The sequence below is a fragment of the Moschus berezovskii genome, chromosome 9 (genome assembly GCF_049115385.1).
Source record: "Moschus berezovskii isolate FMDL1 chromosome 9, NW_MosBer_1.0, whole genome shotgun sequence".
In the NCBI taxonomy this organism is placed as follows: Eukaryota; Metazoa; Chordata; class Mammalia; order Artiodactyla; family Moschidae; genus Moschus; species Moschus berezovskii.
The window spans coordinates 51,922,303-51,937,931 of NC_142468.1; positions in this window are offsets into that span (position 1 = coordinate 51,922,303).

A 15,629-nucleotide genomic window follows, 5' to 3' on the forward strand; every position below is an offset into this window, starting at 1 on the left:
ACTTGAAAATAAAGGTAAAACTTGAAAATAGCTATAACATGGCCTTTTCCAGGCAATCAACAGAGGGCCTGAATAGAAAGAAAAGGGAGGAGTTTGGTCAGCAAGATGGCAGAGTAGAAAGATGAACTCACCCCTTCTTACGAAAACACCAAAATCACAACTAACAGCTGAATAACCATCAACAACAACAACAAAATCCCACTGGAACCTACCAAAAAATACCCTACACCCAAAGACAAAGAAGAAGCCATAATGAGACAGTAGGAGGGGCACAATCATGATAAAATCAAATCCCGTACATGCCTGGTGGGCAACTCACAAACTGGAAAACAATTATACCACAGAAGTTCTCCTACAGGAGTGAAAGTCCTAAGCTTCACATCAGGTTCCCCAGCCTGAGGGTCTGGCAATAGAAGTCAGAGCCCCCAGAGAATCTGGCTTTAAAGGCCAGTGGGGTTTGATTACAGAAATTCCACAGGAGTGGGGGAAACAGAAATTCCACTCCTGGAGTGTGCACACAAGTTCCCATTTGCATCCGGAGTATACTGAGAATTATGTAAGGTATAGTTTATAAAAGTGTTAAGCCTAGCACAGGTCATTACCCATAGAAAGTACATGACATATTTTGCTTAAATCCAAATCTGTCCTATTTGTAACTTTTTAAGAAAATTTATATTGGAAATTTTCAAACATACACACAAGAAGAAGAATTCTAACAAACCCTAACATATCCATTACCTGCTGCTCAACATGTGTCAACAATTTGTCAAACTCACTTTACCTTTCTCTCAACACTTTTTGTTTCTGGATATTTTAAAGCAAAACCTACACATTATGTAATATAACATGTAATACTTTATTATGCATCTCAGGCTTATCATTATAACATTATTATCCATAACAAAATTGAATGATTCCTTAATATCATCTATAACCCGGTTGATATGTAAATGCTTTTGATTTTATTAAAGGTATTTTTTATCTACAGTCAATTCATTGAAATAAGGATCCAAACAAGGCCCACATGTTGCCTTTATTGTGTATCTTAAGTTTATTTTAAAATAGTCTCCAACTGCTTTGTTGTTGTTTTAGTTTATGGCATCTATTTATTAAAAACAAATAAACATGTTATTTGTATCATGGAATGGTTTATGCTCTGTATTCAGCTGTTCTGGATTCATGGTGTTGTTTAACTTGTTCCTCTGTCTCCCACATTTCCTGTAAGTTGGTTGTAAATTGGTTTCCTAAGACTAGACTACATTCATGTCCAAATTTTATAGATAAGAACACTCATAAGTGGTGCTAGAGTTAACAGTCTTTGAGGATGACTAATGATGTATGTTTAACTATTTTAAAACCCATCTCAGAAGTCTTTGCCTCAAACCCAGGTACATCATGACCTGGTTGGTAGTTCCATTTGGTTGACTACAGAACTCCCTTAACTTATGTTGCTGTGGGATGTGGCTGTGTTGTTTTGAGTTTTTTGGTGTGTGTGTATGTATTGAAACTATGATGCCCCTAACTAGTGAATAAGCTATTTTTTAAAGTCACTCACTATTTGTTTCAAATACACAGATATTTAGTTAGAATTAGTATTGAGTCAAGTATATTTAAAACAGTGAGCCACTGTCTCAAATAGAATATGATAGGAATTATTCAGAAGACAACAATCATCTTCTCTGTGTTCATGCCTTAGACTAAAGATAACTGAAGATATTCTGGGATAACCCAGAATCTTCAAATAACTCTCCCTCAACTATCTAGAGATTCTTTTGAAATGTTGAGTCAATTCACATGGTTCCACTCAAGTAGTTTCACAAATAAGTATTTATTGTACCACCACTTTGAATAGGTCGAGTTTGGGAGGTGCTACAAACATACCAAGATAAGACATAGTGCAGCCAAGTCACTTCAGTCGTGTCCCACTCTTTGTGACTCTATGGACTATAGCCCACCAGGTCCCTCTGTCCATGGGATTCTCCAGGCAAGAATACTGAAGGGGACTGCCATTTCCTACTTCATGGGATCTTCCCAACCTAATGATCAAACTCTCATTGGGAGGCAGGTTCTTTACCACTAGCACCACCTGGGAGGCCCCTAAGACATAGTTCAGTTCAGTTCAGTTCAGTCGCTCAGTCATGTCTGACTCTCCGCGACCCCATGAATCACAGCACGCCAGGCCTCCCTATCCATCACCAACTCCCAGAGTTCACTCAAACTCATGTCCACAGAGTCGGTGATGCCATCCAGCCATCTCATTCTCTGTTGTCCCCTTCTCCTCCCGCCCCCAACCTTTCCCAGCATCATAGGGATGATAAGATATAGCACCTGTTCTCAAGGACTAAGTTTGGTTGGGAAGAGAGTGAATACATAAATAGTTTTAGCAAAAAGTATGTGACATAATAATGGCAAAAATAAAGCACTAGAAGTTTAGAAGAGTTATGGAAAAGCTTTTGGTGGCATTTGAGATGAAACTTGACTTGGTAGTTTTATGTTTTTTGAAAGATAGGGAAGGGTGGCTTTGGCAGGAATAAATAAACAAAAAAATACCTAAAAATCCAGGTTTGAAATCACTGGCTATAGTTTGCTTCTAGATGAAGAGATGAGATAGATGATAGAGTGTTGTTGTTTAACTGCTAAGTTGTGTCCAACCCTTTGCGATCTCATGAACTTTAGCCTACCAGGCCCCTCTGCCCATGGGATTTCCCAGGCAAGAATACTGGAGTGGGCTGACATTTCCTTTTCCAGGGGATCTTCCCGGATCAGGGATCAAATTCATGTCTCCTGCATTGGCAGGTTGATTCTTTATCTCTGAGCTACCAGGGAAGCCCTTAGGAGATAGAGACAGAAAAGCAAATTGATATCATGGAGATTACTGAACATCAAGCTGGTCCTTCGTTTCTCCTTCCCTCCCTCCCTGCCTTTCTCTGTCTTTCTCTTTCCTTCCTTCTTTACTTCTTACCTTTTTAATTCAAAAGGTAACAGAAAACTATTAAAATAAGATGACATAAATGATATCAAAGCCCAAAGAAGGAGAGTTTTCAAAAGGAAAGCAACATTATTCACAAGAACTTTTAACTAGAAACAACTCAAATGTGCATTAACTAATGAATGGATAAACAGGTGTGGTAAATCCATACAATGGAATATTATTTAACCATAAAAAGTATTGAAGTTCTGAAACACATTGCAATATGGATGAACCCTGAAAATATTATACTAAGTTAGATAAGCCACTCACAAAGGGCTACGTGTAAGATTCTATTTATATAAAATATCCCAAATAGACAAATCCATAGAGACAGAAAGTAGATTAGTGGTTGCCTATGGCAGAGGGGCAGGTGGGGGAATTATGGGATGACAACTAAGGACAGTGGGTTTCTTTTTGGGGTAATGACATGTTCTAAAATGAACTGTGGAGGCTTCCCTGATGGCTCAGTGGTAAAGAATCTGCTTGCCAATGAAGGAAATACAAGTTTGATCCCTGGTCTGGGAAGATTCCATATGCAGCGAAACAACTAAGCCTGTGTGTGACAACTACTGAGCCTGTGCTAGAGCCTGGGAGCTGCAACTATTGAACCCACTGAAACTACTCAGTCCACACATCTTAGGACCAGTGCTCCACAACAAGAGAAGCCACCACAATGAGAAGCCCTTGCACTGCTACTAGAGAGTAGCCCCTGCTCACCGCAACTAGAGAAAAGCCCATGCAGCAACAAATTTTGGTGATCAGCGCACAACTCTGTGAATATATTAAAAGCCATTGGTTTAAATGCTTTGGGTGAATTGTATATGTGAGTTATATCTCAATCTATCTGTTTAAGAAAAAAATGATGAAGGGAGTGGTCTGTAGTATCAGTTTTAGCAGGAAGATCAAGAAGGATGGGGGCTTCCCAGGTGGTGCTAGTCATAAAGAACCTGTCTGCCAACGCAGAAGACATAAGAGACATGGGTTTGATCCCTGGGTTGGGAAGATCCCCTGGAGGAGGGCATGACAACCCACTCCAGTATTCTTGCCTGGAGAATCCCCATGACAGAGGAGCCTGGCAGACCACAGTTCATAGGGTCATAAAGAGTCAGATATGACTGAAGCACCTTAGCTCACACACACGCAAGAAGGAAGTTTACCAAAAAAGGGCTATTGGATTTTATAAGTTCACTGGTGACCTTTGAAAAGGAAATTTCTTCCCTGAAATGATGGGAGCAGAAATGAGTCGGTGGAGAGGAAGTTTGGTCATGAAGTGTGAAACCACAGGACATGAACTCTCACAACTTCCCCCTACTCTGCCTCAACATTTATTTTTAAAAATTTTCTTATTAACATTAATTATGTCTGAATAAAGGCATCCTTTGGGGCTAGGGTTTGACTCTTCACCTGAGCTTACTATCTGCTCTCAGTCTCAGAATCTAATCTGATGTATGTGTTCTTTCTCCATTGAATCATGAAGAAATATCATATAGTCTTGAAGATGAATGAGATAGGAGGACTTGCTCTACCACATAACAAGATTTATTCCAAAGCTATAGTAATTCAGTTAGTGTGATATTTGTTTGGGGGTGAAGAAATAGATCTCTAGAATGAATAGACCTCTAAAGAAGCAGATCTGTGCAAGGACTGACTAGGGGGCACTGCAGAGCAAAGGGGGAAAAGAAAGATTTTTTAAACAAATGAGGCTAGAATGACTGCCAAGTGAGGAAAAATGAAATCAGACTCCTACCCTGCACCAGACAGAAAAATAAATACCTGCTGATTAAAAATCAAATGCAGGAAGTAGAATTAGTTATCCCTAAGATTATATGCCATGAAATTAAAAGACACTTACTCCGGGGAAGGAAAGTTATGACCAACCCAGATAGTATATTAAAAAGCAGAGACATTACTTTGCCAACAAAGGTCCATCTAGTCAAGGCTATGGTTTTTCCCGTGGTCATGTATGGATGTGAGAGTTAGACTGTGAAGAAAGCTGATCGCCGAAGAATCGATGCTTTTGAACTGTGGTGCTGGAGAAGACTCTTGAGACTCTTGGACTGCAAGGAGATCCAACCAGTCCATTCTGGAGGAGATCAATCATGGGTGTTCATTGGAAGGACTGATGCTAAAACTGAAACTCCAATACTTTGGCCACCTCATGCGACGAGTTGACTCACTGGAAAAGACTCTGATGCTGGGAAGGATTGGGGGCAGGAGGAGAAGGGGACGACAGAGGAAGAGATGGCTGGATGGCATCACCGACTCGATGGACATGAGTTTGAGTGAACTCCGGGAGTTGGCGTGCTGTGATTCATGGGGTCGCGGAGAGTCGGACACGACTGAGCGACTGAACTGAACTGAACTGAAGATTATATAAAGAATATCTACATGACCTTAGGATTTGGTAAGAATTTCTCAAAGAAGACATTAAAAAATGTAAAAGCAAAGACTGATAAGTTGAATCCCACTTAAAGTTAAAAGTTTTCAGTCACTAGTTTTGTATATAAATTTTGTATTCTTTTACTAAGAAAACATCCAAATTGTAAATCGACAGGGACCTAAAGCCTTGATCCACATCTACTCTTTTCAAACAATACCTTCTTATTTTCTAAGCAAACTTTATTCCCAAAGATGGTATTGTAGATACAGGCTTTTTCTATTTATTTCTTAATCTTTAGGTTTGCAATAATTTCACTGAAATATTTCTCTTCCTCAACCCAAGAAAGATGTCATAATCTCTGTAGAATAAAGGCTTCTATTCCTTTTGATTGGTTCATGAATAAAATTGGGCTTCCCACATGGTGCTAGTGGCAAAGAATCCACCTGTCAATGCAAGAGACATAAGAGACATGAGTTTGATACCTGAGTTTGGAATATCCTCTGGAGGAGGAAATGGCACCCCACTCCAGTATTCTTGCTGGAGTATACCATGGACAGAGGAGCCTGGCGGGCTACAGCCTATGAGGTTGCAAAGAGATGGACACGACTGAGCGTCTGAGCACACACACATGAATAAAATCATCCACCATCTTGAGGTATAAGCCAGATCTCAAACCACAGTCATAATTAACACAGCCAATGAAGCCTACTTAAGATCACTTGAGCCTCCAAACTATGTGATTCCAAGAGTATAGGCCATTGACCTCTACTTCTCTTGGTCCTAGGACCACATCAAACACAAAGGGGCTTCTCTGGTTCCTCCTAACTAGGCCTGGCAAGAAACTAATATATGAGTGCTCCATAGCCCACATAGAACTGATCTATCTTTCTAATTTAAAATCATGGTTACTAACTTCACTAATCAGAGAAGGCAATGGCAAGCCACTCCAGTACTCTTGCCTAGAAAATCCATGGATGGAGGAGTCTGGTAGGCTGCAGTCCATGGGGTCGCTAGGGGTCGGACACGACTGAGCGACTTCACTTTCACTTTTCACTTTCACACATTGGAGAAGGAAATGGCAACCCACTCCAGTGTTCTTACCTGGAGAATCCCAGGGATGGGGGAGCCTGGTGGGCTTCCGTCTATGGGGTCACACAGAGTCGGACACTACTGAAGTGACGCAGCAGCAGCAGCAGCAGCATTAACTATAATTGTGAAACACTGAGTTATCTAAATGTCCATTGAGAAAAAAACTGATATGTGAATGCAGTGGAATAGCATATACACATGGAAAATATGCTCTTTTACTAAGAAGCTGCCTTTATGCTCTGATTACAAGTGTGTAAATATCCATTATAATCTCTCTTGTAAATTCCCCATCTGTAAAATGGGTTAGTAAAGTAGCTGTCTCATAGGGTTGTCGTGAAGATTGAAGGCCCCTAAATAACTTTTCACTTTCACACATTGGAGAAGGAAATGGCAACCCACTCCAGTGTTCTTGCCTGGAGAATCCCAGGGATGGAGGACCCTGGTGGGCTTCTGTCTATGGGGTCACACAGAGTTGGACACGACTGAAGTGACGCAGCAGCAGCAGCAGCAGCAACCTCACTAATAAATCCAGTAAAGACAATTAAAATTGCTCTTTAAAGCATAAACACTCATATTTTGAAGCTCTACCTATTTTGAGGTAAAATTTCCATGGGACTATAAGACCTGTTTCCCAATAATTTAATCCTTATTTCAGCCAGGCTGAAGCTAAACTGAATCTGTTTAGGCCAAAGTTACACTGACCTAGATCATATCCAAGTCCACCATAAAGGACTATATACCAAATATACTTTTGAAGGCTGTGTTGGCCTTCTCCAGTCATAAACAGCCACATAGCTGCAAAAATTTGCCAACTTATAAATTCTTTCAGACTGTCAAAGGTGAAAACCCATGCACCCTCAAACACGAAGTCCTAAAGTGCCTCATGTGGATACCCCAAAAGCCTCAACTATTGCATAATATTTTAGACTCTATAGTGTCAGTTCTTGTTTGTCTATTTAAAATTTCTAGCTAAGCTGGAAACCAGGGATTTTAGGAGGCCAAGTTCAGAACCAGTTGAAAAATAAGACACAGGAGTTTTCTTGGCAGATTTTTTAAAATCTATTTTTTTGATAAATTGGGGGATGTGGCTTGAATTTGCAGCCGCAAAGGTATCTTGATATGTCTCCCATGAATTGAAAAGTCCTAAACTATAGGATTCCTCTTAGCTGGAACAGCGTCTATTCATGAGTTTCCACGTGAAAATGGACACAAGGCCTGCACCTCACATTTAGTCAGATCTGAAAGAGACTCCAGAAGGGGATTCACCATGTAGCTATTTCTCCCAGACTCACCAGTAAGATGTCTCTTCTCATGCAGTAAGACGTGCGTAAAGAAAGGGGGAGATGCCGGGATGGTCCTCAAGCAAACAGTCATTCAGGAAAACATGAGAAGTGGTGGTGATGTGCTCTGAAAATGAAGGGTCCAGAAGCCAAGGACTGCAGGTGGCCTTTAGATACAGGAAAAGACGCAGTAAACAGAGCGCCCTCTGGAAACTCCAGAAGAAATTGTTAAATTCATTAAACAAGGAGGCCATTAGACTGAGGTGTCTCTAAGGCCGTGGCAGCCTACCTAAGTAAACCAAAATCTAAGCCTGTAAATGCCTCAAGATTTTGAAATATAAACCTAGGACACTGAAACACAAATAGTCAACTAGGTCTTAAGCTAAAACCAATCAAATAATTTCCTTTTTCTGCTTCTGCCTCTTCTCTATACAGGTTTCAACCCAGCTGCCTTCACTGGAGTGCTTCTAACCACTTCTGTTTTGATACTGCCCATTTGAATCAATTTTTTACTCAAATTCTTAAAATTTTAATATGCCTCAGTTTATCTTTGAACAGAGCACAGTTCCGAAGACACGATTTTAACTCAAGAAGACACATGTTCAACTTCTGATCTCTAGAACTATAATATAATAGCTTTGGGTTGTTTTAAGCCACTAAGCTTATGAGTAACTGGTAATAATAGCTGTGGGAAGTGAGTACACACATCCTCTATCAAGACCATCCTCATGGCCGCGGGTAAGCACTGCTTCTGTGGATACTAGCTGAGTCCTTCAGCTTAGGAACAGGTCCTAGAAGATGGAAAGTCCTTTGGCCCTTCCAGCTTCTGCTAAGCTCCATGGTGACAGGAATGGAACATCCACTTCCAGGGCTTCTGCTTAGCTTTTTCAAAGGCTACTGACTTGTTGCTACAGTATACTTCTTACAAATTGGAGAGCATTTGTGAGGATTCTCAGGATTGGGTTCACTCTCCTTCTTGCTTCACTAGGCCTCTGAGAGGTGAGGGAAGGGTTAGGGGCCATTTTGGACTGCCTCAGACTCAAATCTCTATGTTTTATTACCTTTTTTGACAGTTGTCCCACTTTTCTTGACTGGTTGCTGTTTATGAATCTCTGACCCTTTCTTCCCTATTTTTAGTTAATTTCCAAGGACTTGGAGGTGAAAAAAAATCAGTTATCTTGCTTCAATCTACCATCCTTACCTACAAGTCTTCCATTACAGTTTTTAAGTTTTCATCTCCACACATTTTTTTAAATTCTCAGATAATGTTGTCTTTCGTTCTTTCGTCATCTTGAAGCCATTAATTCGAAATTATTCAGAATTATCTTTTTAAATATAAGAAGTAAAATTTTTCATAAGAAACATTTGCTCCCATTACACAAAATGCTTTTTATCTTTTTTTTTAAAGCAAAATCTTTTTGTATGCCTGATGATTTTATTTTGATTGCTTTCCATTTACTTATTTTTAAAGAGACCTATATTGGTCCAACCTATTAAGATGCGATATGTTGGGAAGAAATTGATATAGGTTCCCAAGCAAATGTTCAAGGCCCAGATAAAGAATAAAAAATTTTAAAATGTTCATATTTCCTCTTTATGACTCTAAACCTACAGCAGCATGGGGAAGAAGGGAGGCATCTAGTGTCTGATGCGTTGCAGAAGAAAGCTTTGCTATGGTAGCCAGGAGTTAACCAGTCCAGGGCCTTTGCAGGGTAACCTTAGAAAAATGGCTGCTACCTAGTCCTCCCAGGTGTTTACTTGTATCAGAAGACAGATTATCTTCTGTTTTTCAAGTTGATCTCTAGTATATCCTCACCTACAGCTCTCACTGCTGAATGAGAATTTGATGGATTTCCAACAAAGTGTCCTTTTTTGTCTAGTAATTTGTCTTCTTGAGAAATTCAGAAGTTCCCTGCACCTTGAAGATTAAGTAGAACTTCTGTAAAAAACAGGACCACAAAGCAATGGGAAACAATGAAAGGTGAGTGCCCACAATACTTTTCAGTTCTTCTTTTCCCATTAGCCTCTCAAGTTTGCTTATAGATGTCATTCATTCATTTATTCATTCAACATTTATAGGCCTAAGAGCTTGGCTTTATGCAGGGCAAAAGGAATACAACGGTAAGTAAAATGAAATCCTGACAAGATGCTGATTAGATCAGCAGTGTGATATAAACATTAAAAAACAAATCTGAAGCAGTGCCAGAAACTTGTAAAGGGTGACATTCAAATGTTAGTTATTGTAGAGGAATTTCTCCCAATCACAGTTTATACAGAATTGGAGCAGGAGCCAACCTCTGGCTTCCCTCATGTAAAACAGCAGTGAACTCTCAGGTCATTCAAAGGTTTGACAGTCTAAAATTGGTCAAAATAGTTGTAATCACTTGGCATGGACAATTCTACTCTAGTTCAGAGAAGCAGAGTCCCCAAGAAGTGTCTCTATTGACAGCAGTGACAGCAGCAAGGAGATAGGGCTTTTACATTCAGTATAAAGCAGAAGATAATAAAATTAGGTTCTTGATTATTGTTTGGACAATTTTTTGTGTGTTGCTAGTTAAATACATTGTATTTCTTTTAATTAGAAAACAGATTTATTTTGTTTTTACTTATTAGTGGTCAGTAGATTCCTTTTTCAATGTGGTGTGTTTGTATATATATATACACACATATATATGAGGAGGGGCACAGCAACCCACTCCAGTATTCTCGCCTAGAGAATCCCATGGACAGAAGAGCCTAGCAGGCTGTAGTCAAGTGGGTGGCAAAGAGTTGGACATGACTGAAGCAACTTAGCAAGCACGCATACATACACACACACACACACATACACATATATATGAAAGTGTTAGTCACTCAGTCATGTCCGACTCTTTGTGATCCCATGCACTGTAGGCTGCCAGGCTTCTTTGTCCGTGGAATTCTCCAGCAAGAATACTGGAGTGGGTAGCCATTCCCTTCTCCAGGGGATTTTCCCAACCCAGGGATCGAACCTGGGTCTCCTGCATTGCAGGCAGGTTCTTTATCATCTGAGCCACCAGGGAAGCATACATATATGTGTATATATATATACACACACATAAATATACACACAATAGAATACACACACACACAGATATATATACACACAATAGAATATTACTCAGCTATCAAAAAGAATGAAATAATTCCATTTGCAACAACATGAATGGGCTTAGAGGTTATCATGCTAGGTGAAGTAAAACAGAAGAGAAAGATGAATACCGTATGATGTTACTTACATGTGGAATCTAAAACATGATACAAATTAACATATATGTGGAACAAAAAAGACTTACCAATACAGAGAACAGACTTGTGGTTGCCAAGGGGAAGCAGGGTGGAAGAGGGGAAGATGGGGAGTTTGGGACTAGGAGTTTGGAATTAGCAGATGGAAACTATTACGCAGATGATGAATAAATAACAAGGTCCTACTGTTTAGCCCAGGAAACTATATTCAATTTCCTGTGACAGACCATAACAGAAAAGAGTATAAAACAGAAGATTATGTATATATATATATATACACACACATACGCAGCAAAGCGACTCAGTTATACATGTATATGTATACACTTCGCTGTGTAGAAGAAATTCATGCAACATTGTAAATCAACTATATGTCAATAAAATTTTTTAAATTTAAAAATTTTGAAAAACTCTTAAAACAATCTGGAGTCTTATCTAGCTGCTGGGAAAAACAGATCAAATGCTAAGTAAATCATGCCAATATTTACTATTCAAGTGACATTACCAAATACAAGTTTCAAAAAACAGAAGGGCAAAAGGACAATTTATGTATTTAATTGAATTTTTTTTCCTTAGAGAAATTAGCTAGTGGAACCAAAAGTAGTATCTTGTTGCTATTAGAGTCACTCTTCTAATAAAAACCTTAGCACTTCAAAACTTTGTATCTGTGTAAAGAATAAAATTATTATATATTTTTAAAAGTGAAAAGTTTAGCCCTTGTCTAATCTGACATTTAATGGTTTTTACACATGAGCCCAGGAGCTGACTGTGGCTCAGATCATGAACTCCTTATTGCCAAATTCAGACTTAAATTGAAGAAAGTAGGGAAAACCACTAGACCATTCAGATATGACCTCAATCAAATCCCTTATGATTATACAGTGGAAGTGAGAAATAGATTTAAGGGACTAGATCTGATTGATAGAGTGCCTGATGAACTCTGGACGGAGGTTCGTGACATTGTACAGGAGACAGGGACCAAGACCATCCCCATGGAAAAGAAATGCAGAAGAGCGAAATGGCTGTCTGAGGAGGCCTTACAAATAGCTGTGAAAAGAAGAGAGGCGAAAAGCAAAGGAGAAAAGGAAAGATATAAGCATCTGAATGCAGAGTTCCAAAGAATAGCAAGGAGAGATAAGAAAGTCTTCCTTAGTGATCAATGCAAAGAAATAGAGGAAAACAACAGAATAGGAAAAACAAGAGACCTCTTCAAGAAAATTAGAGATTCCAAGGGAACATTTCATGCAAAGATGGGCTCGATAAAGGACAGAAATGGTATGGACCTAACAGAAGCAGAAGATATTAAGAAGAGGTGGCAGGAATACACAGAAGAACTGTACAAAAAAGATCTTCATGACCAAGATAGTCACGATAACGTGATCACTGACCTAGAGCCAGACATCTTGGAATGTGAAGTCAAGTGGGCCTTAGAAAGCATCACTACTAGCAAAGCTAGTGGAGGTGATGGAATTCCAGTTGAGCTATTTCAAGTCTTGAAAGATGATGCTGTGAAAGTGCTGCACTCAATATGCCAGCAGATTTGGAAAACTCAGCGCTGGCCACAGGACTGGAAGAGGTCAGTCTTCATTCCAATCCCAAAGAAAGGCAATGCCAAAGAATGCTCAAACTACCGCACAATTGCACTCATCTCACACGCTAGTAAAGTCATGCTCAAAATTCTCCAAGCCAGGCTTCAGCAGTATGTAAACCGTGAACTCCCAGATGTTCAAGCAGGTTTTAGAAAAGGCAGAGGCACCAGAGATCAAATTGCCAACATCCGCTGGATCATGGAGAAAGCAAGAGAGTTCCAGAAAAACATCTATTTCTGCTTCATTGACTATGCCAAAGTCTTTGACTGTGTGGATCACAATAAACTGTGGAACATTCTGAAAGAGATGGGAATCCCAGACCACCTGACCTGCCTCTTGAGAAACCTGTATGCAGGTCAGGAAGCAACAGTTAGAACTGGACATGGAACAACAGACTGGTTCCAAGTAGGAAAAGGTGTACGTCAAGGTTGTATATTGTCACCTTGCTTATTTAACTTATATGCAGAGTACATCATGAGGAACACTGGGCTGGAAGAAGCACAAGCTGGAATCAAGATTGCTGGGAGAAATATCAATAACCTCAGATATGCAGATGACACTACCCTTATGGCAGAAAGTGAAGAGGAACTCAAAAGCCTCTTGATGAAAGTGAAAGAGGAGAGTGAAAAGGTTGGCTTGAAGCTCAACATTCAGAAAACAAAGATCATGGCATCTGGTCCCATCACTTCATGGGAAATAGATGGGGAAACAGTGGAAACAGTGTCAGACTTTATTTTTTTGGGCTCCAAAATCACTGCAGATGCTGATTGCAGCCATGAAATTAAAAGACGCTTGCTCCTTGGAAGGAAAGTTATGACCAACCTTGATAGTATATTAAAAAGCAGAGACATTACTTTGCCAACCAAGGTCCATCTAGTCAAGGCAATGGTTTTTCCTGTGGTCATGTATGGATGTGAGAGTTGGACTGTGAAGAAAGCTGATCGCCGAAGAATCGATGCTTTTGAACTGTGGTGTTGGAGAAGACTCTTGAGAGTCCCTTATACTGCAAGGAGATCCAACCAGTCCATTCTAAAGGAGATCAATCCTGGGTGTTCATTGGAGGGACTGATGCTAAAGCTGAAACTGCAATACTTTGGCCACCTCATGCGACGAGTTGACTCACTGGAAAAGACTCTGATGCTGGGAAAGGTTGGGGGCGGGAGGAGAAGGGGACGACGGAGAATGACATGGCTGGATGGCATCACCGACTCTGTGGACATGAGTTTGAGTGTACTCCGGGAGTTGGTGATGGACAGGGAGGCCTGGCGTGCTGTGATTCATGGGGTCGCGGAGAGTCGGACACGACTGAGCGACTGAACTGAACTGAACTGAACTGAACACATGAGCCCAGTTAATAAGAATGGATTATTTGATGAAAATAGTAAACAGTTAATGCTTACTACATGCCAGGCATTATGCTAGGCACTTACATAATCGTCACGACATCCCTCTGAGATAGATACCATGATTATCTCCATTTTACGGATAAAGAAACTGAGGCACAGCAAGTATAAATTATTTGCCCAAAGTCATGCAATTGCTAAGTGTTAGAGATGGGATTTGAACTCACAAGATCAATCTGTAGAACCTGACCTCTTAACCATTTTACCTTTAATTTGATATCGAGGAAGGATATCCTATTACAAAAGCAACTACTGCTATCACAGCATCTCAGCATAGCATCTTAGCATAGCAAGGTAAGTTCCGAGATTCTCACTTTCACTTTTCACTTTCATGCAATGGAGAAGGAAATCGCAACCCACTCCAGTGTTATTGCCTGGAGAATACAAGGGATGGTGGAGCCCGGTGGGCTGCTGTCTATGGGGTCACACAGAGTTGGACATGACTGAAGCAACTTAGCAGCAGCAGCAGTCCTGAATTCAAGCCAATTACCTTTGGGCAAGTTACATAGCCTCTAAGCCTGACTCTTTATGAAGATTCAATGACAACATATAAAAAACAGTTAGCACTTGGTAAGTAATTAATTAACACTACCAACAAAACTAGTGGAGATGATGGAATTCCAGCTAAGCTATTTCAAATCCTAAAAGATGATGCTGTTAAAGTGCTGCACTCAATATGTCCATAAATTTAGAAAATCCAGCAGTGACCACAGGACTGGAAGAGGTCAGTCTTTCATCCCAATTCCAAAGAAGAGCAGTGCTAAAGAGTGTTCATTGCACTTACTTCCCATTCTAGTAAGGTTATGCTCAAAATCCTTCAAGCTAGGCTTCAGCAGTACGTGAACTGAGAACTTCCAGATGTACAAGTTGGATTTATAAAAGGCAGAGGAACTAGAGATCAAATTGTCAACATTCGTTGGATCATAAGAGAAACCAAGGGAATTCCAGAAAAATATCTACTACTGTTTCATTGACTATGCAAAAGCCTTTGACTGCGTGGATCATAACAAACTATGGAAAATTCCTAAAGAGATAGGAATACCAGATCATCTTACCTGTCTTCTGAGAAACCTGTATGCAGGTCAAGAAGCAACAGTTAGAACCTTATATGGAACAACAGACAGGTCCAAAATTGGGAAAGGAGTATGTCAAGACCGCATATTGTCACCCTGCTTATTTAAGTTACATGCAGAGTTCGGTTCGGTTCGGTTGCTCAGTCGTGTCCGACTCTTTGCGACCCCATGGACTGTAGCCTACCAGACTTCTCCATCCATGGGATTCTCCAGGCAAGAATACTGGAGTGGGTTACCATTTCCTTCTTCTCCACGGGATCTTCCCGACCCAGGGATCGAACCCTGGTCTCCCGCATTGGAGGCAGACGCTTTAACCTCTGAGCCACCAGGGAAGCCCGCATGCAGAGTACATCAAGCAAAATGCCAGGCTGGATGAACTACAAGCTGGAATCAAGACTGCTGGAAGAAATATCAACAACCTCAGATACGCAGATGATACCACTCTAATGGCAGAAAACAAAGAAGAACTAAAGAGCCTCTTGATGAAGGTGAAAGAGGAGAGTGAAAAAGCTGACTTTAAAACTCACCATTCAAAAAACTGAGATCATGATATCCAGTCCCATCACTTCATGGCAAATAG